Below are 27,859 nucleotides of genomic sequence, written 5' to 3'. Positions count from 1 at the left end.
CAAAAAAATTAAAATACCTAGGAATAAACTTAACTAAGGAGGTAAAAGACTTATATGCAAAAAACTACAGGACACTGAAAACAGAGGTAGAGGAAGACAGAAACAGATGGAAGAACACACCGTGTTCATGGATTGGTAGAATCAACATCATCAAAATGTCCATACTACCCAAAGGAATCTATAGATTCAATGCAATCCCCATTAAATTACCAATGGCATATTTCACAAATCTAGAACGAACGTTCCAAAAATTCATCTGGAATAAAAAAAAGATCCCGAATAGCTGCAGCAATCCCGATAAAGAAGAACAAAGTAGGTGGGATCTCAATACCAGATATCAAACTGTATTACAAAGCCACTGTTCTTAAAACAGCTTGGTACTGGCACAAGAACAGACATATAGGTCAATGGAATAGAATAGAGACCCCAGAAATCGACACAAACCACTATGCCCAATTAATATTCGACAAAGGAGGCAAGAGCACACAATGGAGTCAAGACAGTCTCTTCAATAAATGCTGTTGGGAAAATTAGACAGATACATGCAAAAAGATGAAACTAGACCACCAACTCACACCATACACAAAATTAAACTCAAAATGGATAAAAACTTCAATGTAAGATGGGAAACCATAAAAATACTAGAGGAATCCACAGGCAGCGAAATTGCAAACATATGCCCAAGGAATTTCCTCTCTGATAATGCTCCTAGGGCAATGGAGACTAAAGAGGAAATAAACAAATTGGACTACATCAAAATAAAAAGCTTTTGCACAGCAACGGAAACCATCAACAAAACAACAAGAAGACCCACTGTATGGGAGAACATATTTGCCAATGATACCACCGACAGGGGTTTAATTTCCAACATTTACAGGGGTCTCATGTAACTTAACAAAAGGAAGATAAACAATCCAATAAAAAAATGGGCAACGGACCTAGATGAACACTTTTCGAAAGAGGACATACAGAAGGCCGAAAGACATATGAAAACATGCTCAAAGTCACTAATTATAGGAGAGATACAAATCAAAACGACAACGCGTTATCATCTCACAACTGTCAGAATGGCTATCATCAAAAAATCAACAAACAACAAGTGTTGGAGAGGATGTGGAGAAAAAGGAACCCTTCTGCACTGCTGGTGGGAATACAGACTGGTGCAGCCACTGTGGAGAACAGTATGTAGCCACCTCAAAAAACTAAAAATGGAACTCCCATTTGACCCAGTGATCTCACTAGTAGGAATATATCCCAAGAAACCAGAAACACCAATCAGAAAGGATATATGCACCCCTATGTTCATAGCAGTACAATTCACCATAGCTAAGATTTGGAAACAGCCTAAGAGCCCATCAGCAGATGAGTGGATTAGAAAACTGTGGTACATATACACAATGGAATACTATGCTGCGGTAAAAAAGAAGGAACTCTTGCCTTTTGCAACAGCATGGGTGGAACTGGAGAGCATTATGCTAAGTGAAATAAGTCAGTCAGAGAAAGATAAATACCACATGATCTCACTCATTTGTGGATTATAGAGAACAACATAGACTGATGAAAAGGGACAGATCCAAAGACTGAGAAACAGCAATCAGGCTATCAATCCCCAGAAGGAAAGTAGGGGAAGGCGGGGGTAAGGTGAAGAGATCAACCGAAGGACTTGTATACATGTATATAAGCCAAACCAATGGACATGGACAACAGGGGGATGGGAGCATGAGTGTGCGGGGAGGTTGGGGAGGCTGGGGATAATGGGGGGGAAGAGGACACATTTGTAATACCTTACCTAATAAAAAAAAAACAAAAAGATATACAGTGCAACAGTGCTCAACGAGACATTCTGCGTGTCAGATAATTGATTACAGCACCATATATTTGTTGGTTATACGTACTGTTTTTGAATTGTTTTGCAACAGGAGTCAGTGCAACAACACTGCAAAAAGTTAATAGGTAAGAAAACTATCAACCTTCTATAAAAAATGCCGTCATTTATGTTTATTTTTGCAGCCTTGTGATGGAGAATCAAAAAAATAAAAAAGCAAGATTGAATGATAAGGGAAGTGGAAGTAGCAGTAGCCGACCCTTAAAAAGACATATGCACCGAGATGTACGGGATTGTCAACAGAAACAACAATTCATTGTGCATAGTGTTTAATGAAACAGTAGTAAGCAGAACGTGGAATGTAAAGAGACATTTTGAAACTAATCATTGTCAGTTCTTGAAAAAAAGTATTGATGAGAGGAAGGAATGCATTTCTAGGCAGCTACACCTCTATAAAAGTCAATCAAATTCCATCATTAAATTTGTAAGATGCTCTACAAATTTAATATCAGCAAGTTACTATATTGCTCTCTCCATAGCTCAGCATGGAAAAAACCCTCAGTGACAGAGAATTTAGTAAGGAAACATTTCTAAGAGGTGCACCAGCTCTATTTCACGATATGAAAAAAAAAGATGATGTTATTAAAAGAATTTCTAAGTTACCACTCAGTAGAAATACTATCAAAGGCAGAATAGCTCTCATAGCCAGTTAGCCTGGAGGCCAAATCACCCCCGGTATTGCCGACAACAATCAAGGCTTAACTACAACAAGACTGCGCACAAAGACCACAAGGGGGTGCACCAAGAAAAGATAAAAAAATGCGGAGACAAAGAAATAGGACGCAAATGTCAGAAATGGAAGATACAGAGCTCAAAACCACACTTTTAAGGTCTCTCAAGAACTGTCTAGAAGCTGCTGATAAACTTAGTAAGGCCCTCGAAAAGACTGGTGAGACCGCCGATAAATGTAGTGAGATCCTCAAGAAATCTAATGAGACCCTCGATGTTGTGATAAAGAACCAACTAGAAATTAAGCATACACTGACTGAAATAAAGAATACTATACAGACACCCAACAGCAGACCAGAGGAGCGCAAGAATCAAGTCAAAGATTCGAAATGCAAAGAAGCAAAGAACACCCAACTGGAAAAGCAAAAAGAAAAAAGAATCCGAAAATACGAAGATAGTGTAAGGAGCCTCTGGGACAGCTTCAAGCGTACCAACATCAGAATTATAGGGGTGCCAGAAGATGAGAGAGAGCAAGATATTGAAAACCTATTTGAAGAAATAATGACAGAAAACTTCCCCCACCTGGTGAAAGAAATAGACTTACAGGTCCAGGAAGCGCAGAGAACCCCAAACAAAAGGAATCCAAAGGGGACCACACCAAGACACATCATAATTAAAATGCCAAGAGCAAAAGACAAAGAGAGAATCTTAAAAGCAGCAAGAGAAAGAAACTCAGTTACCTACAAGGGAATACCCATACGACTGTCAGCTCATTTCTCAACAGAAACTTTGCAGGCCAGAAGGGAGTGGCAAGAAATACTCAAAGTGATGAATACCAAGAACCTACAACCAAGATTACTTTATCCAGCAAAGCTATCATTCAGAACTGAAGGTCAGATAAAGAGTTTCACAGATAAGGAAAAGCTAAAGGAGTTCATCACCACCAAACCAGGATTATATGAAATGCTGAAAGGTATCCTTTAAGAAGAGGAAGAAGAAGAAAAAGGTAAAGATACAAATTATGAACAACAAACATGCATCTATCAACAAGTGAATCTAAGAATCAAGTGAATAAATAATCTGGTGATCATAATAGAATCAGGGACATAGAAAAAAAAATCATACACCTATGGGTGAGGACAGTAGGGGGTTGGGGTAAGGGCAGAGAGTGGGGTGGGAACTGGGTGGCAGGGAGCTATGGGGGGAAAACAGAGGAACAACTGTAATAATCTGAACAATAAAGATTTAATTTTAAAAAAAGGTAGAATAACAGATCTTGGCAAAAACGTACAAAGTCAATAAAAAAAAGACTTAAATAGATGTAAATATTTTTTGATTTCTCTTGATGAAACTACTGATGTCACATCATATGCTCGGTTGGCCATTATTGCTAGATATTCTGATGGTCTCACTATGAGAGAAGAGTTGATGAAGTTAGAATAAGTGCCAATGAGTACATCAGGAAACCAAATATGTAAAGTTGTTATAAAAACATTCAGTGTCCTAAACATTGATATCTCTAAAATTGTGTCAGTCACGACAGACGGGGCACCAAAGATGGTGGGAAAAAAGTGGGATTCCTGAAATTGTTTATGGAAGCTATTAGACATCCACTTGCACCTTTTCATTGCATTATCCATCAGGAGGTGTTGTGTGCCAAATCGGGATTCTCTGAATTGAATGATTTAATGTCAGTTGTAACAAAAATTGTGAATTTTATAGCTTCTCGACCCCTTCACAAGCGAGAATTTTCTGTACTTTTACAGGAAGTTGATTCAACCTACAGTGGACTACTGATGTTCAATCGTGTGAGATGGCTAAGTCGAGGAAAACTACTTGAGCGATTTGTGGAGTGCTTTGAAGAAATTATGGTATTTATTGAGAATAAGGATCTGGCAAACTTTCCTCAGATCAATGATCATAAGTGGGTCAGCAATTTGATGTTTTTTACAGATCTCTCTGTTCATATGAATGAACTGAACTTAAAATTACAAGGTTTTGGCAAAAATATTGACGTTATGTTTGGATACATCAAATCTTTTGAAAGTAAACTTAAAATTTTCAAGCGAGATATTGAAACTAAAACTCGTATTTTCCTCAGATGAAAAAGTATTTCGAGAAGGCTACTACAAGTGTAATGGAGTCTATACTTATGTACCAGAATATAGTAAACACGTTCTTTGAACAGTTCAGCGAAAGATTCAACCAATTTAGAAGCCTAGAACAGACCATTAAAATAATTAAGTATCTGGATGTAGTTTACAGTACTTTGGAATTGAATAATTTCCAATGGATGCAAATTGATGATTTAGAGATGCAACTTGCAGATTTTCAAGGTAGCATTTGGACTCGTGTTTGTCGACTTAAGGTCGAAACTTGAAAATCTGGAACGAAATCGTTTGAAACATGAAGAGTGCAACTATGAAGAAGAAATTTTGAGTGCTTGGAACAGAGTTCCTGACACTTTTAGCAATATAAAAAATCTAGCGATGGCTTTGCTAACAATTTTTTCATCAACATATTTTTGTGAGACTTTGTTCTCAGCATTAAATAATATTAAAATGAACAAAAGGAACCGGCTAACATGATGTTAGTGGCGCTTGCTTGGCTTTGAAGTGCACCAAGTATGAACCTGCAATCGAAGAATTAGCAGACAAACTTCAGCACCAAAAAAGTCACTAATTTCTAGTTTTCGTACCATTTGATTATCATTGTTTGTTTGTTTTTTAATTTTTTATTTATTTATTTATTTATTTATTTATTTTATTTATTTTAATTTATTGCTTAAAGTATTCCAAAGGGTATTACATATGTCTCCATTTTATTCCCCCGCCCTAGACAGTCCCCTAGCCTCCCCTATCCCCCAATGTCTTATGTCCACTGGTTATGCTTATATGCATGCATACAAGTCCTTTAGTTGATCTCTTACCCCCCTACCTCCTGCCCCCCAACCCTCCCCGGCCTTCCCGCTGCAGTTTGACAATCTGTTTGAGGCAGGCCTGCCTCTGTATCTATTATTGTTCAAAAGTTTATAATGGTCTCTATTATCCATGAATGAGTGAGATCATGTGGTATTTTTCCTTCATTGACTGGCTTATTTCACTTAGCATAATGCTCTCCAGTTCCATCCATGACGTTGCAAATGGTAATGATTATCATTGTTTTTATTATTATTTTTTCTTAAATGTACATTGTTTTTCTGTTTTTGTTCATTTTATACATATTTTTGGTTGATTTTTCTTTGTTAAATGGCATTTAAATATATAAAATAAATATCAAAAATATAAATCTTTTTTTATTATGGTTGCAAATATCAAAAAAATATATGAATATTTCTATATGTGACATGGCACCAGAGTTAAGTTAGGGTTTTTCAAAATTTTTGACACGCCAAGCTCAAAACGTTCACCATCACTGCTCTAGGTCCTCAAGTGTTCCAGCAAATGTCTCATCTCACCCCTGGACTTTTAGCAAATCTACAAGCAGCTGCAGGAAGGAGCCATCCAGTAAATGATTTTAAAATATTGCCTTCTGGTGCTTTTGAATTCTCTCAAGGAACATCTTTTCCCAAGAAGGCTTCCGATCTTGCTTGACAAGCTCTCCAACATCATTCCCAAACCACTAACTCCTCAGACTTTCCTTTCTCTTCCATTTTAATTTGTACTACTTCAGTATTTTTAAAATGCTTCAACTGCAAATTGACTACAAATCATTGTAAATAATAATACTAAACAATTAGTAACAAATTCTCCATGTTTAAGTTCAATATTCATTAATTATACAGGGTATCCCCCCCAAAATGTATACACACTCTAACAGCCGATAGCTCAATTGTGAAAATGTTGTTTAATATACACTGCCTTTATAATTATTCAAGGTGTGTTTATATATTTTTGGGACACCCTATATTTATAGTTTAATTCATCTTTGGTCTCATTAACTGTTCCTGTAAAACTCATTCAAAAGGCAAAAAGAAACAACAGCAAGTGGAAAGAAAAATAATAACATGCACAAGAGTACATATCATATTAACTATATAATAAAAGCCATATATTCAAATTGTCCCCTTCACCGGGAGTTCAAGCAGGGGCGGGGCTGGCCAACCACCTGCAGCCCGTCCCCTGAGACCAGCCCCACCTGGCAGCAGGTGGCCAGGGAAAGGGAGGCCCCACCAGCAGGTAGCTACTAGGGAACCTACACATGCCCTGGGCCTCTAGTTTATTAAAGATTCTAGATATTTTCCTATATACCTAAGATTAAGAATGAAAAGATAAGCAAAAATATCACTTTTGTTAACAGCAACAAGATAAACTTACCCTTTCATGCATTTCTGCCTGAAGCTGCTGTTCTAGTTCTCTCTTATATTCATTTAACTTTATTTCTAAAGTTCCTAATGTTGGATGCTGAGGGTAAGCACCTGAAAACTGATCATCAATATGTTGAAGCTTCTCAGCTATTAAAAAAACACAAACAGGGCAGAGGACTCAGGGTAGGTGAGCAAGAAGTCTGTTCAAAAGCAAAGAGTACAGGGATACGGGCAGGGGGCATCTGCAATTTACTCTGAACCAATTCAAAAAATTGAGATAGATTACTGGATGTACAGAAAGTGATCAAGCAAACATAATACAAACTTACTGGTGAACTGTAAAACTTTCAACTTTTTTGAATGCTGGAAAATTTCCATCATAAAAGTCAGGGGAAAAGAAAGCAAAAGGTAGGTCAGAAAACAATGGCATCTTTTTCCAGTCTCCAAGTGCCAAAGAGTTCTTTTATGGTCTTTGGTGAAAGCTGAGTCACATGTTCAAAACACTGATCTTAAAATGAATCAGAGATTCTTAGTTTTAAGTCTTCCATTTTACAGAGGACACAGGTGCCCACACAGTGTAGGTGACTCCCAGAGGGCTTAGCAACTACACAATGGCATAACTGGGACAAAAGCCAGGTCTGCTATTTCTCTCATTCCAGTGCTCTCTGCAGCAGACCCGAAGCCCTCAAACCAAATGTGGATTAGAATCAAACATTAACAGAGTGCAAAACCCACACGAGAGTGCAATCTCAATCATGTAAACACCAGTGCCCACTAAAAAGTATGCACAGGAAAAAAAAGACTGGCAGAATCAGATTAAGATATTTGAATTTATTGTCTAACAAGTTATTGCTTTTAATGAGTAAGGAGGAGCCAGGATTAATCACAGCATTTTAGCCACCTGTTTCCCTTCTGAGCATACGCCTAAAGGCAGGATGGTACTGTATGTAGAAAGGCTGTCCCATGGAAAAGGATCTGGATCATGGACCAGAAAACTTGGACTCCAGTATCACTTTTCCTTCATCTGGTGACCTTGGTTTCCTCAACTATAACATGAAGTGACGGGCCACTGACTTCTCTAGTTTTCCGCAATGCAAATAGTCTAGGATCTTCTCACGTTAATGGCTATACGATAAAGTTAGATGAGTCACAGGGAAGAGCCTGCCAGTTGAGGGGTTGACCCAACAAACAAGAACATGGGCCTTTGCATCCACCTGGTGATCACAGAGGGAGGGGCAGCACTGAAGGTAGGACTGTGCTGACACAATGGGAAATGAGCACTCCACCTGCACACAGTTTAGGAACACACACAACATAGGAAAGCAGATCTTTTTCTTCATTCAAAAAGAAAATAGAAACCTGGAATCAGGAAAAAAGCCTGAAATTACCAAGGGAGTCTTTGCTAGGCAAAATTGCACTTGTCTGAGGGTCCATGTCACAAGTCTCTTTAGCCTGATGATATTCTGCCATTTCTTTTAAAAACTCCACGAGAAAACCTAAAAAACACAATGTACATAGTTTTGTCTCACAACTTTCATTCAACCATTACTCAGTCACTTTATAAATTTTGGACTTATAACATTATCCTGTTGTACGTTATATATCTCTTAAGAATAATTTCTGAAGGAAGTCCTTCCCAAGCATGATACAAAAATCTAGAAGTGATAAAGAGAAATATTTAATAACATAAAAACTAAGAACTTATATATGGCATGAAATAAAGTCAAAAGACAAATGACACACTGGAAGAAAATATTTGCTATAATGAGGAGAAAGCACACTAACTTTCATAATATTAAAGAGATCTAATAAATCAGTAAGACAATTTAATGTCGATAAACAAAATCCTAAGAAAATGCAAGTTAATACTAAAACAAAGGGGTCATATTTTCCCAATAAGACTGCTAAGATTAAAACTCTGATCATACGTGAAGTGCTGGCAAGAAAGCGGGGAAGTCGGCAGGTTCAATCACTCAGGAGGGAAATTTGTTAGTGTTTGTGTATTCAAAAAGACATGTGTTCTTTAACCTAGTCTTTTCACCTCTAGGAATTCACACAGCTACACTTCCACAGGGAAACAAAGAGTGTACACTGCACACCGCTTCTAATGGCAAAACCCAAACAATAAAACAACAAAATCTCAATCAACAGGTGCTTAATTAACTATGCTCTTCATGATTAATTCATTTAAATATATAATACTAGAGGCCCGGTGCACAAAATTCATGCACGGGGTAGGGGGAAAGAGTGGGGTAAGGGAGTGGTGAGGGAGGATCCCTCAGCCTGGCCTGCACCCTCTCCAAATCAGGACCCCTCGGGGAATGTCCAACTGCCAGGAATGGGTCTAAACCGGCAGTCCAATATCCATCTCCCAATCTGGAACCGCTGGCTCCTATCCGCTCACCTGCCTGCCTGATTGCCCCAACTGCTCTCCCCTGCTGGCCTGATTGCCCCTAATTGCCTCTGCCTCGGCCCTCACCAACATGGCTTTGTCCAGAAGGATGTCTGGAAGACATCCAGTCTGATTAGCGTATTACCCTTATATTAGTACTAGAGGCCCGGTGCACAAAAATTTGTGCACTCGGGGGGGTTGGGGGGGAAGAGGGGATGCCTCAGCCCGGCCTGTGCCCTCTCGCAGTCTGGGACCCCTCGGGAAATAACAACCTGCTGGATTAGGCCTGCTCCCGGGTGGCAGAGGGCAGGCCCAATCCCTAGGTGCAGTCCCTGGTCCGGCTCAGAGCAGGGCCGATTGGGGGGTTGGGGCACCACCCCACGTCACACTCAAGGCAGGTCTGATGGGGAAGTTGCGGCGCCACCCCCTGTCACGCACAGAGCCGGGACAATCAGGGGGTTTGGGCGCTGCCCCCTGTCACACACAGAGCAGGGCCCTAATCTGTGTGTGACAGGGTAGAGCCATAACCTCCCCATTGACCCTGCCCTGAGTGTGACAGTGGCAGCGCCCCAACCCCCACATGGGCCCTGCTCTGCGTGTGACGGGGTGGAGCCGCAACCTCTCCATCAGCCCTGCCCTGAGTGTGACAGGGGGCAGCACCCCAACCCCCCAATCGGCCCTACCCTGAGCGTTACTGAGGGTGGCATCACAACCCCCTGATCGGCCCTGCTCTGTGTATGATGGGGGGAGCTCCCCAACCCCCCGATCGGCCCTGCTCTGTGCATGACAGGGGGGAGCTCCCTAACCCCCTGATGGGCCCTGCTCTGTGTGTTGACAGGGTACGGAGCCCCAACCCCCCTGATGGGCCCTGCTCTGAGCGTGACAGGGGGCAGCGCCCCAACCCCCCAATCGGCCCTACCCTGAGCGTGACTGGAGGTGGCATCACAACCTTCTGATCTGCCCTGCTCTGTGCATGACAGGGGGCGGCACCCCAACTCCCCTGTCGGCCCTGCTCTGAGCCCGACCAGGAGCTGCGGTGCAGGCATCTAGGGATTGGGCCTGCCCTCTGCCACCCTGGAGTGGGCCTAAGCCAGCAGGTCGTAATCTCCCGAGGGGTCCCAGACTGTGAGAGGACACAAGTGGGGCTGAGGGGCACCCCCACCCCCGCCAGTGCACAAATTTTTGTGCATCCGGCCTCTAGTAACTATGTAATTGACTATTGCTCAGGGAAACTTAAATACAGCATATTTAAGTTTCAAGTTTTTCAAATACTAACACTGTTCAAGATTTCTTAAAACTTCTGAATAAGAAACTTTTGGACAACTACAGCTAATAGAAAGAGAATTAAAACATAGGGACAACATAAAGAGTGCACCCTAATGTTAATTATGGATTTTAGGTGACAATGATGCCACCATGTAGGCTCATTGACTGTAAAAATGTTGATCATGGGGAAGGCTGTGCATGAAGGAGGAGGAGACATACAGAAACTCTCCGTTTTGTTCAATTTTGCTATGAAGCTGCTCTAAAATATTAAGTCAATTTAAAAAATATATGGAAAGTTTGCTATATCTGCCTTTAAGATAAAATGTAACTAATATGTTCAAAGGCAATGGTGTAGGAATAGTTAAAATAATTAAGAAGTGGTAAACATATGTTTTAATACTTGAGGATTAAAACAGGTTTCAAAAAAAATTAATGTATTCTTTATTTCTCTTATCTAAAGAGCACATTTTAGAGATCTAGATTTACTGCCCTGTGTTGCCATCTTGAAATCCTGTGACCTTAAGCAAATTACCCACTTCTGCAGACTCTGGTTTCTCATGTGGGACACAGGTATACCTGCCTATTAAGAGGGCGCTCCTGCCTTGGCTGGCTTGGCTCAGTGAATAGAGCGTTGGCCTGGGGACTGACGGGTCCGGGTTCGATTCCAGTCAAGGGCACAAGCCCAAGTTGTGGGCTCAATCCACAGTGGGGGGGCATGCGGGAAGCAGCCAAGCAATGATTCTCTCTCATCATTGATATTTCTCTCTCTCTCTCCCTCTCCCTTCCTCTCTGAAATCAATAAAAATATGTTTTAAAAAGAAGAGGGCACTCCCTTCCACTGAAATGGTGGAGGACTTCCACTCAATACAGGGTTCATCAATTCGTGAATGACCTGCTTTCTCAGTTGTGTCTAGCTCAATGACAAAAAAGAAAAAAAAAAAACAACAACAAATGGGAACAAACTTTCAGGTTTGCTGCACTAGGAATACACAGATTTGCCACACAAATTAGAATCGTTTTATTAGAATCGTTTTATTTAGGCCTGCTCCCGGGTGGCAGAGGGCAGGCCCAATCCCTAGGTGCAGTCCCTGGTCCGGCTCAGAGCAGGGCTGATTTGGGAGTTGGGGCGCCGCCCCCTGTCATGCACAAAGCAGGGTGGATTGGGAGGTTGTGATGCCACCCTCAGTCACGCTCAGGGTAGGGCCGATTGGGGGGTTGGGGCACCGTCCCCCGTCACACTCAAGGCAGGTCTGATGGGGGAGTTGTTTTAGATCCATGGCCAAAAGTTAGTACTACTCTGCTGCACACTTTGTCTTACTCTATGAGATAAGCAGCCCATGGATTCTGGCCAGAGAAGCTGTTTTCACCTGCTTCCAAGTGAATTGCTGCTTAGTCAGAACACATGAAGACTCTAACTATCTTCCCTATGAGTCCATTTCAGCAGTCTTTGATTCAGATAGCATGTATAAGAGAAAATTCTGTTGCTTCCTCAACTCTCTGTGGATTGATGAAGAATATGAAAATAATATTGGAAGAAATATTGGGTGCTGGTTTCGATTCTGGTCAAGGGCACATGTCCAGGTTGCAGGACTCCACCTCCAGTTGAGGGTGTGCAGGAGGCAGCTGATCAATGATTCTCTCTCATCATTCATTTTTCTATCTCTCTCTCCCTCTCCCTTCCTCTCTGAAATCAATAAAAATATATTTTTAAAAATGCACTTCCATATATATTATTTACATCTCAAGACACTGTGAAATACAGTAATTTTCCCACATTTTACAAATATGAAAACTTAGGTTCAAAGTGGGTAATTTTCTTCAAGGTTATAATGTCTTAGTTTTCCTTTGAGTTTTAAGAAAACCTCTAAATTAACTGAACTACTGAATATTGTCCTAATCTACTTTGCATATAATCTGGAAACATATTAATTGAGCAGAGCTCAAGACTATGTTGCCTATATCCACGCAACGTATTCATATCAATACTATACAAGCAGGAAACAAACAGAGTTGCTATACCTCTATCTTCTATCCTACACCTGAAAAGAACAAGAGTATATAACTACAAGTTCAGAACAGTACTTATACATCAAAAATCCTATAGTACAAAAGACATTTATACTGAGAAGAATACACATGCTCTGCCAAAGAGCCTTAAAAAAAATGCTTTGCCCTAACCCAGTGGTCAGCAAACTCATTAGTCAACAGAGCCAAATATCAACAGTACAACGATTGAAGTTTCTTTTGAGAGCCAAACTTTTTAAACTTAAACTATATAGGTAGGTACATTGTTAGTAACGTAACTAGGGGCCTGGTGCACGAAATTCGTGCTCTGGGTGTGTGTGTGGGGGGAGAGTGTCCCTCAGCCCAGCCAGCTCCCTCTCACATACTGGGAGCCCTCAGGCGTTGACCCCCATCACCCTCCAATCGCCTGATCGGCCCCTTGCCCAGGCCTGACGCCTCTGCCAGAGGTGTCAGGCTTGGACAGGGGACCCCTATTGCCCCCCGATAACTGGCTCTGGCCCCCGCCCAGGCCTGAGGCCTCTGGCCCAGGAATCATGCCTGGACAGGGGACCCCCACCTCCCTCTGATCGCTTGCTCCAACCCCCGCCCAGGCCTGACGCCTCAGCCAGAGGAGTTGACCCTCATCACCCTCCGATCACAAATCACCGGATCGGCCCCTTGACCAAGCCTGAGGCCTCCGGCAGAGGTGTCAGGCCTGGGAAGGGGAACCCCAGCTCCCCACGGTAGCAGGCTCCGCCCCTGCCCAGGCCTAACGCCTCTGGCCTAGGCGTCAGTCCCGGGCAGCGGGGACCTGCAGTGGCAGCGGGGGGCGCCGTGATCGTGGGCTTCGCATTAGGCCCAGGCAAGGGACCCCTAGCTCCCGGGACTACCAGCTTTGACCGTGCCCTGCTCCCATTGCTGGCTCCACCCCTACTTCCTGCTATCACTGGCCAGGGCGGCAAAGGCGCCTGATTCTCCGATCATGGCTGGGGGGCAGGCCAAAGGCGGCCCCAGGGCCGCCTTTGCCCTGCCCCCCAGTTCTTAGCTCCCCCCTGGGTTTCCGACCACTGTCAGTGGCAGGGGGCTTCTTCCTGCTTTCCCTTTCGCCTCCCTGCATTGTGCCTACATATGCAAGTTAGCCGCCATCTTGTTGGCAGTTAACGGCCAATCTTTGTTGGCAGTTAATTTGCATATGGCCCTGATTAGCCAATAAAAACGGTATCGCCGTATGCCAATTACCATTGTTCTCTTTTATTAGTGTAGATTAGGATACTCCTAAGGCTTAGGAAGAGCCACACTCAAGGGGCCAAAGAGCCGCATGTGGCTCGCGAGCCACAGTTTGGCGACCACGGCCCTAACCGGTTTGGCTCAGTGGATAGAGCATCAGCCTGAGAACTGAAAGGTCCCAGGTTCGATTCTGGTCAAGGGCATGTACCTGGGTAGGGGGTGTGCGGAAGGCAGCTGGTCGATGTTTCTCTCTTATCGATGTTTCTGACTCTCTACCCTTCTTCCTTCCTCTCTTTAAAAAATCAATAAAATGTATTTTTTAAAAAATGCTTATGGCCTTTTATTTTCCAGGACTAAAGGCCTGATGCAAGAAATTAGTGCATAGGTAGGGTCCCTAGGCCTGGCTGGCAATCACGGCTGATCAGGTTCCCTGCTTTCCTGCTCCCTCATGCACCACCACCACGCGGTTCCCCCCTCCCCTGTTCCTGCTTCCCCTTTCCTTGCTCCCTCAGTACCCCGCCAACACCAGCTCGCTGCCTGCAATTTTCTGTGCGACCCCCCGATGGTCAGCGCACATCATAGCGAGCAATCGAATTCCCGGTCTCCTGGGCTAACCTCCAAGGAAACACTTTGCATATTAGCCTTTTCTATATAGATAAAGTCATACAAGAATGTAAGAATGCCACGTAACCTAGGCAAAAATGAGAAATGCAACTGAAGGATGCACAGACCTGGTTATAACCTATTCAGCATTTATATTTCAGATATACTTCTGAAATATATGTAGTAATGAAAACACATTTAAACCAATTCTATTCCTGATGTTACTTTACATGTAAAGTGTATTAGTAAATTATTCTCTGCCAAGATTAAACATTCACCAGGGACTGCTACATAAATTACACATACATCCAATCATGGGACACTTAAATGGAGGGTTTCAAGGAACTTTTCGGGTCACAGGAAAATGCTCACTATACAACAGTGAACTAAGAATACACACACACACCACTGTGCCAATAATAGCTGAATCAGAAAAGACTCTCTTCCTCTATGTTTTTATGGGTTTTTCAGATAGGTATAAAGTGTTCTGTTTTGTTTTTTAAGTTACGAAAACAATGGGGGGAGAAGGAAAAACTCAGTATTTCCCCTGATAAGTGTAAAATACACGTCTAACTGTATATAGTAATGAAAACACATTTGAGGTAACCCTACTCCTTGCTGTTAATTCATACTAATACGTATGTGCTGCCCAAGTGAAACCTTCAGAGCTTTCATTATATTTTAAAGAAAAAAGCTGTCATTCTCCAGACTATTGTACTGTAAGCAGCACACAATGCTTATTATATTGTCTCAATATCCTTCATCCAAACATGACTATTACAAAACCACGTATTAATTCAAGAACCTACAAACCAGTTTCACAAAACTTGCCTTGTTGCTAAAATGTTTTCATTTTATACAGCTACTCGCTCCTACCTGAATGTCAGTCAATAAATCTATTTGAATATGAAGACCGGGCAAACTCTCAACCGTTTGAGAATGCTCTCCAGGATAACGAGTTCTACAAAACATAAAAGCGTCACTCCCCAATACCACCTGCATATCATATTATTTTTAAAACCAAGACCCAGTGGGTTTAAATGCGGACTCCCTGTTACCGCTTCCACTTGTAAAAGTTACAGAACAGATATGCCTCAAGCCGACACCTTGAGGGAGTCCAGGATACCTCGGCGCTTGAAGGTCTGGGACAGCTTTGTGCGTAGTTCGTCTTGACTCAACACGTCATATTTGGGGGGCACGGTGAGCTGGAAGAGAAGATGCCAACGGTTACCAGGCAGGCAGAGGGCACGGGAATTTCTGAAGACGGAACAGTGGCTGACCTGCGGGAAAGCGGGAAAGCACGAAAGCCCAGCGGGGACGGCGCTTGCACGACAACAAGCAAGAAGGTTCGCCTCCTCACCCGCGCACCGGGTTGGTGCTTTAACGGAAACAAACAAGATGCTACATCTCCTCACGTGTGCTCCCGGTACTTTTTCCTCACCTGTCCTCAGAGCCCAACCGCGGGCCGGGAATCAAGAGGAACGGGTATACCTCAAGGCTCTCCCGCCCACTCGAACTAGGAAATGGCGGATAAACACATTTCCTCCCCTCGGCTTGCCACGGGTGAGCGGGTTGTGTACCGGGCGCGACTCTCACCAGCGGCTGGAGAGTAGAGATACGGAGCGAGGCTGTGAAACCCGCGGCCCTGGAAGTGGAGGCACCTCGCGGCGGGTGGGGGCCTCACAGCCGATCCCGCCCTCTCCCCGAGACCCAGCCAGCCCAGCACGGGAATACGGGAATCCAGGAATCCGGGAATCCGGGAACCCAGAGCTTTACAGCCAAGTCAATGCCAACAACCGCCAGAAGCTCCGCCCACTTCTCGCGAGAGCTTGGCCTCCGAGTCCCGCGAGGACCTCTGGGCTAGAGCTGGGATTGGAGGAGAAGCCATGTGCTCTGCACCACATCCGGGGCCTGCGGGATCTGGGTGTTAACCCTGTGTCTTCCTCCTGTTGGGCCTAGGGCGCTGGACCCAACCTGGCTATCCCCTGGCCAGCTGGTCCCATCACAGCCCAGGCATTGCACCCAGCGAGCTCCGCCAGCTCGGGCTTTGCTTATTTTGCCTTTCATTAAGTCACGCAGTAACCGCGGCACTGTTGCCTTTTGGGACCCGAAAACCCTTTGTAGGGAGCTCCGTCTTGTGCACCGCCGGGTGATTAGCAGCATCCCTGGCCTCTCTGCCCACTAAATGCAGCGCCTCTTACCAGTTCTGACGTTATTGAATGTCTCAGACATTGCCTGATGTTCTTGGAGAGGCAAAAGTCACTGGTTGAAAATCAGTGAGCTAAACTTTAAGTATCTACCTTTTTATCGTTTTTTGGTTTTTGGTTTTCTTTGTACCTCTCCCAAGGAGTAAGGACATATTTTCCATTGATTTTAGAGACTGGAAGGAAGGGGGGTGGCAGGGGGGGGGGGGAGTCAGAAAAACACCAATGTAAAAGAGACATCTATAGGTTGCCTCCTGCAGCACCCCCATTCCACCCCACTGTGGGCTTGGGCTTGCAACCCAGGTATGTGCCCTTGGCCAGGAATCCAATAGGTGACTCTGCTGCTCAGGTTGATGCTCTAACCACCGAGCAACACAGGCCATGGCAAGTACCCACTCTTGTGCATACCGAGGAAGATAAAGGTAAGCTGGCTTACCAAGATGCTGTGGGTGAAAGGGGCCACATGGTTTCCTGACAAGCTCAGGGAAGGCCTGTATGATGGTCTTGCAAACTCAAAGACCTGAAGTAACCACAAAGGACGATCTGAAATTAAACTTTAACCAAAAGCAGTAATAGTGGGTAGTTACATTCTAGGACAGTATCTTCACTGAGCCTATCTGTCTTTTTGCATCTATAATAACACTAGAGGCCTGGTGCATGAATTTGTGCACATTGAAAGGAAATTAATTAGAAGAAATATTTTAATATCCCTGTTCACCCTTTCTCAATAATAGAAGTGTCAACCAAATTCATGATCGACAATGACAGATTGAAATGCATGTGATTGCTGCCAATGAGAGCTTTATATGTATCACCCATGTGCGAGTGAACTTACCCTTTTATAGATATAAAACAAACTTGTTAATTAGAGCTGCTTTCTGATTTAGCTAAACTTTTTCCAGCCCAGTGAAGCACTCCAACTTCTTTTTCAGGTAATTGTCAGCAACAGAGCAGTAAATATCAACACGAAGAAGCACATTATTATTGTAGATCACGCAGGGAGAACAAAGGGTAAAATATTTAATTTGCAGCAGTGTTTGACTATATTTTGTGCAGTGAAAAAACCTGAAGTCATTTTTAAGGTCCACCATTTCTTTTCTTTATTTCTTTTTGAGCGGGGGAAGGGGGGGGGTGGAGGGGGGTCGGTGAGGGCCCACCATTTCTCAATTCTTTTCAGTTGGGTCGAGTTTCTAAACTTTCTAAATCTTCATTTTCTGTTTAATGAAAAGAAAATAGGATTCTACCAAGTCTCCGATCTACCTACTCCATGACTTGTGTGAGGATCAAATGAGATGAGGCACAGGAAAATACTTCATAGACATTTGGTTAACTGTGAATGTTTCTACCTGGCTATAAAGCAACTTGTGTTCCTGGGCTGAAGAAACTTCTAGGAGGCTAGTTGCTAGGGAGAGGAAGCTGGGCATTGCGACATAACGTATTACCCTGACGGCAGGACACTTAGCATATTAGTCTTTTATATAGATAGACTAGTAGCCCGGTGCACAAAAATTTGTGCACTCGGGGGTGAGGGTGAGGGGTGGGGTCAGACCCCTCAGCCCGACCTGCGCCTTCTGTCATGTTCCTGGACCCCAGCCACTCCTGGCCTAGGCACAGGCCTACAGGCTTGGGGTGGCCTGGCTCCCGAGGCCCCATTGTATCAAGAGAACAAAGTCGGCATTAGTTACTGCTCTCACTGAACCCAGTACACTGCATCTGTGCGTACAACTGCCTTGTTCATGTGCCTGCTTCGCCCTACTGAATTACTAACATCTTGAGGACATTGCTCTGTCTTATCCTGCTTCAACTTCAGTGCCTGGCCTGGTGCCAGGGACCTGAGAGGGTTTGCTGAGTGAGTGAGTGAGTGAGTGAATAATGGGTGAGTGAATGAGTGAATGAATGAGCGAGTAAGTGAATGAGCAAGCAGCTACGAGGCGGGAACTTCTGCCGCATTGCCATGACAATGCGGCAGAAGTTCCCGCCCCGCTCCCAGCTGCCTGCTGCAAACCCAGGGAAGTTCCCGCCCTGCTCCCAGCCACCTGGTGCCCCTCTCCTGGCTGCATAGTTCTCGCCCCTCTCCCGGCTGCCTGATGCAAACCCTGGGAAGTTCCCGCCCTGCTCCCAGCGGCCGCAAACCCCTGTCCCAGCTGCATAGTTCATGCAGGGCAAAGGCGGCCCAGGTTCTCCACCTTTGCCCTGCCACCCGGCTCTTGCCTGCTGCCTGGGTTTCCGATCACTGTCAGCGTCAGGCAGCTTCCTCTGTCCTTCCCCTTTCGCCTCCCATTATTGTGCCTATGTATGCAAATTAACCGCCATCTTTGTTGGCAGTTAATTTGCATATCGCCCTGATTAGCCAATGGGAAGCATAGCGGAGGTACGGTTAATTACCCTTTTGTCTTTTATTAGCTAGGATACCCTTGAAATATCTGGGTAACTTGTAACTTCCCTTTTTCTGGGCCCCTTGTGGCACAACCTAATGTGCGTGGGCTCCCAGACAGTTACCACTAATTCCTTCATTGTTCTCATGTTAATTGTTGACTGTTGGCTATCCTACACCCTTCTAAGTATGTGTCTATCATTTTATTTTTTATCCAGTCCCACAGGTTCTCTCCCTCACCCCCAAGACCCCTTTGGTTTCTCCCGCCTCTCTAATCTATCACCAATGAATTTCTTGTAACCTACCTATGTCTCCTCCTTTGGTTGTAATGTATAAAAATAGAAGAAAACCCACCACTCTCCAGAGCACTTTCCCAATCCATTGAGGTACTGCTTCCAGGCACTTGTCGACAGTTTGCTCAAATAAACACAAAATTCTTTACAGGTTTGAATGTTTCTTATGTTAACACGGTAATAAAACCATAGCCAGAGAATGGTATAAGAACTAAGATGCACTGAAGCCTTGCGGGTGTTGTTCAGTGGTTAGAGAATTGCAGCATACCCAAGGGTCCTGGGTTCAATTCCCAGTCAGAGGTACCTACTTTGGTTGCAGTTTGCTCCTCTACTCCCCTAATCCCCAGATTGGGATAATGTGGGAGGCAACCAGTTGGTGTCTCTCTCTCTGCCCTCACTCCCTCCTTTCTACTCTCAGAATCTTTCTCAGCACCACGTCCTGGGAGTCACTACCAGTTGATTAGAACTGGCTCAGGAAAGGAAACCCATTTGCCATTCCTAGTCCACTCCCTTTTCCATTATGCAGCATATCCTCTTTACAGATGAGATGAAAAACAAAATAAAACAGTTTAAACATCCCCAGTTCCTTCACTAGCTTTTGTGCAGAATATTCCCTAGGCTAGATCCCACCCTTCTCCCAACACACAGTTCAGTTATTGATTCTTTTAAAATGTGATTCCCAGAACTGAGTATGGTCCCCAGGATGATATTATTTGTGAAGAGGACATTGTCTTCTCTTAATGCAACTTAGAATTGCATTAGCTTTTTGGGACCACTGTTTCAGACTGCTGCCTCTTGTTGAGCTTGCAATAAATGAAAATGTGTTTTTGTAGATGCACTGGTCTTAAACTAGGTTATCCTGTTTTGCAGGTTTTTTTTTTTTTTTTTTAAAGCCCTAGTATGAGACTTTATTTTGCATCCTATTAAATTCTACTTTGTTAATTTCCCACCTAATTCTGCTAGTAGGGGAGATATTTTTGAATCTTGACTTTTGCCATATAATAAATTTGTGGTCTTTAGCATGTTATCTTTGTTTTTTTCTGTTTGTTTATATTTTTACTAGTGGCCCGGTGCATGAAATTCATGCACGGGGGACAGTGTGTTCCTCAGCCTGGCCTGCACCCTCTCCAATTTGGGACCCCTCGAAGGATGTCCTACTGCCAGTTTACAGCAGTCACACATCCCTCTCGCAATCTGGGACTGCTGGCTCCTAACCGCTCACCTGCCTGCCTGCCTGCCTCGTTGCCTCTAATCACTCTGCCTGCCGGCCTGCTCGACCCCAACTGACCTCCCCTCGCCCCCCGCTGCTGGCCTGCTTGCACCCACATGACCCCCATGAACCTGATCACCACAAACTTCCCCCCCTGCTGGCCTGCTTGTCCCTCCTTCCCTTCCCACTGGCCTGCTCATCCCCAACTGTCCCCTGCTGGCCTGCTCACTCCAAACTGCCCCCCACCCCCGCTGTCCTGATCACCTCCAACTGACCCCCACTGACGGCCTGCTTGCCCCCACATGGCCCCCCTGCTGATCTGCTTACCCCCAACAGCCCCTCCCCCCACCAGCCTGATCACCCACAACTGCCCTCCCCTCTTGGCCTCTAACCGCCTCTACCTTGGCCCCACCACCATGGCTTTGTCCAGAAGAACATCTGGAAGGTCTCCTGGAAGGTCTCCCAGTCTAATTAGCATATTGCTCTTTTCTTAGTATAGATATATTTGTCTGTAAATATGATTATGATTGCAGATATGAGTAGGATCAGGTAAGGTTTTATAGAATGGGCCTTTTATTACAGATGGTTTGCCAGGTATGCATTTTTTCTAAAGAAGTAAAAATTACTTTAGAAAATGTTTCAGGAAGACTTTGAGAATTTACAGTATCTGCTTTTCTTCCAAGAAAGTTGTCACTTTTATGCCAGAGTGAGAATTATTTGTATGCTTTGTATGTCAGCATTGGGCCACTGTGAGTGGGGGTTCACTTAGCTTGACTTGAGAGTAATTGTCTTGCTCACTGGCTGGGAGGGAGGGTGTGTGGCAGAGGAGATAAATACTGGGTTCTGGATTACTCATAGATTGCTGATTTCCTGATTGATTGTGCAAGCCCCTCCTTTTATTCATGTCCACCTTCTGTTGACAGACATCTACCCTGGGAGAGAAATTAGATGAAACTCTCTTTCTTGTCATTGTAAAAAGCATTTGATTTCCTAAGGTGTGATAAGGCCACCCAGCCATCCTCAGTCAAGGTACACATTTTCATGGAGGATGTTCCCACTCTTGAATAAAGTAAAACAATTATTTTTTCTTTTAATTTAAACTTTCTTCTATAACTGTTTTCTTGCTACTTAAAAGCTAGTTGTTGTTGTTTTTTTTAAACTGCTTTCAAAGCTTTTCAAGCTGTATATGTCCTTGGAATGAATTTATAAATAAGAATTGAGCCCGGCCAGTGTGACTCAGTGGGTTAACATCAACCTATGAACCAGGAAGTCACAGTTTGTTTCCAGGTCAGGCCACATGTCTAGGTTTTGGCCTGATCCCTTATACGGGGTGTGTAGGAGGCAGCCGACCAACGATTCTCTCTCATCATTGATGTTTTTATCTCCCTCCCTCTCCCTTCCTCTCTGAATCAGTAAGAATATATTTTAAAGAGAAAGAGAGAGAGAGAGAGAGAGAGAGAGAGGAGTATATATGTTTATAAATAAAAAAAATGTATTTGATGCTCTTAGAAAGTCTTATTTTCTTTCATTAAAACTGTGCAGTATAGGGAACTCCATAGATTCTCTTAATTTGAAGAAAGTTAGAGGGAAAGGTACTAATTCAGAGTTCCATGGGAAAATGTGTCACTTATATCCTGGGGAAGGCATCACTGGATGTGGAGGATGGGCCGTATTTCCAAGTGAGGTCCTAGGTCCTGCTTGCAACTCCCAGCCAGGTTAGAATGTGCCTTCTTTAATCAGGACAAAACAATCACAGTGAGCAGAACATGATTAATGTTTTTTATAATTAACTAGAGGTCTGGTGCACGAAATTTGGGCACTCAGGGGTGAGGGGTCCCTCAGCCTGGCCTGCACCCGCTCACAGTCCGGGAGCCCTTGGGGAGTGGACCTAAACCATCAGTCAGACATCCTTAGCACTGCCATGGAGTCAGGAGAGGCTCCCGCCACTGCCACTGCACTTGCCAGCCATGAGCCCGGCTTCTGGCCAAGCAGTGCTCCCTCTGTGGGAGTGCACTGACCCCCAGAGAGCAGCTCCTGCATTGAGTATTTGCTCCCTGGGGTCAGTGCATGTCATAGCAACTTGTTGTTCCACCTTTTCGTTGATTTGCATATTAACCTTTTATTATATAGGATAGCTAGTCTTGAATGTTCTATTTCTGCCCCTAACAAAGTCACCCTAGCTACTCGAGACAGATGCTATCTTCCCCACAGGAGCCAGTCAGGGCTCCCCTACCTTTAGGCAACAGGCCCTGTCCCTTGTAATGAGGATTGCTTTATGTAAGGACCTTAACAACTTCAGCCGGTTCTCAAAAAGGTGGTGATAATTGTTCAAACACAGACTTCAGCTCTCAGGCCTGAGACCACCCCTTTCCTCCATGCCCTCAAAGGTCCTCAACTGAGCTAGTCAATCCCACCCTGCCTTTCATGCCAGCATTACCTCTGCCCTAATCTCAGGGTCATCTTATACTGTCTAAATTACAGTCCCCTCCTTGCAGCTGCATTCTGCAAACATTGAGCACTTATTATATCCTGGTCTCAGTGTTAGGGAATCAGGCTGGAAAAAAACACAACCCTGTTCTTTTCCATACTCTTTCTCCATATTGCTGTAAGTAGCTCCACGTTGATGCAGCATTGTGCTCAGACCAACCTTTCTGACAAAGTTTTACAATCCATGTGCCATAGTAAATGAACTCCCTCTATCCTCACTTTCTTTTACCTTTTTGCTGACACTTCTTTAAATATTTTTTCCTCATGCCTGCAAGGCTTTTTTTAAGCTTTGACATGTGTGTTAGTTATCTACTGCTGCTGTAAAAAATTATCACAAATTTAGTGGCCTGAAACAATGCAAATGTGTTACAGTTATTAGCACAGAAGTCTGATGTGGGGCTCACCAGGCTGCAATCCAGGTATCAGGAGGCTGCATTCTCTTCTGGAGGCTCTTGGGGAGACTTTCTTTCCAGCTTCTGGAGACCACCCATATTCTGTGACTGGTGACCGCTTCCTTCATCATTAAAAGCCAGGAATATTGCATCTTGTGACTCTACTGAAGTCACATCTCCCCCTGATTTCCTCTCATACCTCCCTCTGCAACTTTGAAAGCCCCTTATACTTGAACTGGAGGCCCAGTGCACAAAAATTTGTGCACTGGGGGGTGGGGGGTGTTCCCTCAGCCTGGCTTGTGCCCTCTCACAGTCTGGGACCCCTTGGGAGATAATGACCTGCAGGCTTAGGCCTGCCCCCGGGTGGCAGAGGGCTGGCCCAATCCCTAGGTGCAGCCCCTGGTGGGGCTCAGAGCAAGGCTGATTGGGGAGTTGGGGCACCGCACCCTGTCATGCACAGAGCAGGGTGGATTGTGAGGTTGCGATACCACCCTCAGTCATGCTCAGGGTATGTCCGATTGGGGGGTTGGGGCACCGCCCCCTGTCACACTCAAGGCAGCGTCGATGGGGAGGTTGTGGAGCCACCCCATGTCACACACAGAGCAGGGCCCATCAGGGGGGTTGGGGCTCCATACCCTGTCACGCACAGAGCAGGGCCCATCAGGGGGTTGGAAAGCTTCCCCCTGTAATGCACAGAAAAGGCCCATGAGGGGTTTGAGGAGCTCCCCCCTGTCACTCACAGAGTAGGGCAGATAGGGGAGTTGGGGCACCGCCCTCTGTCACACACAGAGCAGGGCGGATTAGGGGGTTGGGGCACCACATCCTGTCACACTCATGGCAGAGTCAATGGGGAAGTTATTGCTCTACCCCATCACACACAGAGAAGGGGGGTTGGAGTGCTGCATCCCACACAGAGGGGCTCCATATGGGGCTCCATACGCTGTCATGCACAGAGCAGGGCCCATCAGGGGGTTGGGGAGCTCCCCCCTGTCACACACAGAGCAGGGCCAATCAGGGGGTTGGGGAGCTCCCCCCTATCAGGCACAGAGCAGGGTTGATCAGGGGGTTGGGGCGCCTTCCACTGTCATGAACAGAGCAGGGCTGATAGGGAGGTTGTGGCCACGCCTCCTGTCACACAAAGAGCTGCGGGGCGATCAGGGGGTTTGGGCGCTCTGCCCTGTCACACTGATCCCAGTGCTGGGAGGCATATTACCCTTTTGCTATATAGGATAGAGGCCTGGTGCCCGGGTGGGGGCCGGCTGGTTTGCCCTGAAGGCTGTCCTGGATCAGGATGGGGATCCCCACTGGGGTGCCTGGCCAGCCTGGGTGAAGGGATGATGGCTGTTTGCAGCTGGTCACACACCCTTCAGGGTGGGGGTCCCCACTGGGGTTCCTGGCCAGTCTGGGTGAGGGGCTGAGGGTTGTGTTCAGGCTGGCGGGTGACTGAAGCTCCCAACAGCTCCTTTTTTTTTTATACTGGGCCAGCTTTTGCTCTGATATAGCATACTATTCCACTATGTAGATATACCAGAGCTTTTTAACCCACTCATCTGCTGACCAGCACTTAAGCTGTTTCCAAACCTTAGCTATTGGAAATTGTGCTGCAGTGAACATAGAGGAGCATGCATCCTTTCAGATTGGTAATTCTAGGTTCCTGGGATATATTCCTAGAAGTGGGATCAGTGCGTCAAATGGGAGTTCCGTTTTTAGTTTTTTGAGGAAACTCCATACTCTTCTCCATAGTGGCTGCACCAGTCTGCATTCACACCAGCAGTGAAGGAGGGTTCCTTTTTCTCCCCATCCTCACCAGCACTCGCCCTTTGTTGATGATAGCCATTCTGACAGCTGTTAGGTGGTATCTCATTGTCCTTTTGATTTGTATCTGTCAGATGATTAGTGACTCTGAGCATGTTTTCATGTGTCCCTTGGCCTTCCTTTTGTCCTCTCTGGAAAAGTATCTATTTAGGTCCGTTGCCCATTTTTGTGATTGGGTTGTTTATCTTCCTTTTGTTAAGTAGTATGTGTTCCCTATAAATGTTGTAGATGAAACCCTTATCAGAGAGAACATTGGCAAATATGTTCTCCCATGCAGTGGGCTTTGTTGTTGCCTTGTTGATGGTTTCTTTTGCTATGAAGAAGCTTTTTATTTTGATGTCTTCCCATTTGTTCATTTTAACTTTATTTTCCATTGCCCCAGGAGCTGTGTCTATGAAGATATTGCTTCCGCATGTATCTGAGACTCTGCTGCCTATGGATTCCTCTACTATTTTTATGGTTTCCAGCTCTATGTTCAAGTTATTTATCCATTTTGAGCTTATTTTTATGCATGGTGTCAGTTGGTGGCCTAGTTTAATTTTTGCATTTGTCTGACCAAATTTCCCGGCACCATTTATTGAAGAGACTGTCTTATCCCCATTGTATGTTTTTGCTTCCTTTGTCAAATATTAATTGAGCTTGGTTGTTTGAATTGGTTTCTGGGTTCTCTATTCAATTCCATTGGCCTATATGTCTATTCTTGTGCCAGTGTCAGGCAGTTTTGAACACAGTAGCTTTGTAATACAGCTTGATATCTGGTATTGAGATCCCTCCTACTTTGTTCTTCTTACTCAAGATTGCTGCCACTATTCGTGATCTTTTTTGTTATTCCAGATGGATTTTTGGAGAGTTCATTCTAGGTCTGTGAAATATGCTGTTGGTATTTTAATGCGGAGTGCATTGAATGTATAGATTGCTTTGGGTAGTATAGCCATTTTAATGATGTTGTTTCTACCAATCCATGAACAAGGTATGTTCTTCCATCTGTTTATGTCTTCCTCTATCTCTTTTTTTCAACATCTTCTAGTTTTCTCAGTGGAGGTCTTTTACCTCCTTAGGTAAGTTTATTCCCAGTTATCTTAATTTTTTTGGTGGGATGATGAATGGGATTCTTTTTTTAATCTCCTTTTCTGTAAGTTCATTATTGGTGTATAAAAATGCCATATATTTCTTGGCGTTAATTTTGTAGTCTGCTACATTGCCGAATTCATTTATTAAGTTTACTAAATTTTTGAAGGAGTGTTTGTGGTTTTCTATGTACAGTATCATGTCATCTTCAAATAATGACAATTTACTTCTTCTTTTCCAATTTGGGAACCATTTCTTTCCTTTTCTTGTGTGATCACTGTGACCAGGACTTCCAGTACTGTGTTGAACAGGAGTGGTGAAAGTGGGTTTCCCTCTCTTGTTCCTGTTCTAGAGGGAAATGGTTTTAGTTTTTGCCCATTGAGTATGATGTTGGCTGTAGGTTTGTCATATAAGGCTTTTATTATGTGGATGATTCTTCTATTCCTACTTTGCTGAGTGTTTTTATCAGAAAAGGCTGTTGCACTTGGTCAAATGCTTTTTCTGCACCGGATGATATGATTGTGTGGTTTTTCTCTCTCAATTTGTTTATGTGATGTTTCATGTGCATTGATTTGTGGATATTGTACCATCCTTGAATCCCTGGAATAAATCCACTTGGTCATGGTGTATGATCTTTCTAATGTAATGTTGTATCCGGTTTGTAGAATTTAGTTGAGGATTGCAGCATCAATGTTCATCTGGAATATTGGCCTGTAAGTCCCTTTCTTTGTGGTGTCTTTTTCTGGTTTGGGGATTATGGTAATGCTGGCTTCATGAAAAGAGCTTGGAAGTATGCCGTCCTCTTGAATTATTTGAAATAGTGTGAGAAAGATTGGTTTTAGTTCTTCTTTGAATGTTTGGAAAAACTCCCTTGTGAAGCCATCTGGTCCAGGGATTTTGTTTTTTGGAAGCTTTTTGATTACTGTTTCAATTTTATCAGTAGTTATCGGCCTGTTCAGTTTTTTTGCTTCTTTCTGATTGAGTATTGGAAGCTTGTATTTGTCTAGAAATGTGTCCATTTTGTCCATGTTTTCCCATTGTTGGAGTAGAATTCTTATAGTTTTTACAATCCTTTGTATATCTGCCGGGTTATTTGTTACTTCAACTCTTCCATTTCTGATTTTGTTTATTTGGGTCCCCTTTCTTAGTTTCTTGGTGAGCCTCCCTAGAGGTTCATCAATTTTTTTTTCTTTTTTTCAAAGAACCAGCTCTTGCTTTCATGATCTTTTGTATTATTTTTTTGGTCTCTATGGCTTTTATTTCTGCTCTGATCTTTATTATCTCTTTCTTTTTTGGTAATATGGGCTTTTATTGTTGCACTCTTTCTAATTATTTAAGTTGAAGATTACTTAATTTATTACCATTTTTTTTCCTGTTTTCTAAGCTAGGCCTGTAGAGTTGTGACCTTCCCTCGCAGGACTGCTTTCATTGTGTCCCATAGATTTTAGGATTGTGTGTTTTCATTGTCGTTTGTTTCCAGGATGCTTTTCATTTCTTCTTTGATCTCTTTGGTAACCCAACCATAGTTTAATAGCATGCTATTTAGCCTCCAAGTGTTTGATTTTTTTCATTGTTTTTATTGCACTTGATTTCTAGTTTTATGCCATTGTGACCTGAGAAGATGCTTATTACGTTTTCTATCCTCCTGAATTTGAAGAGACTTT

At 44.0% G+C, this 27,859-nt stretch overlaps 1 pseudogene across 1 annotated transcript in view; it reads right to left on the bottom strand.

Annotated features, from left to right (window-relative positions):
• The window catches only part of LOC308512315 (centriole and centriolar satellite protein OFD1-like), a 142,450-nt pseudogene that overhangs the window by 44,529 nt on the left and 70,062 nt on the right, over positions 1–27,859 (bottom strand). The window contains exons 2-4 of the transcript in view: positions 8,249–8,356; positions 6,871–7,007; positions 6,083–6,245 (exon numbers count right to left, since the gene is read on the bottom strand). The product of the transcript in view is annotated as a centriole and centriolar satellite protein OFD1-like (transcript). The remainder of the gene's footprint in view (positions 1–6,082; positions 6,246–6,870; positions 7,008–8,248; positions 8,357–27,859) is intronic.

Source organism: Myotis nattereri (genome assembly GCF_964212035.1).
Source record: "Myotis nattereri genome assembly, chromosome: Y".
NCBI lineage: Eukaryota > Metazoa > Chordata > Mammalia > Chiroptera > Vespertilionidae > Myotis > Myotis nattereri.
This window is presented reverse-complemented; position numbering and strand designations above follow the sequence as displayed.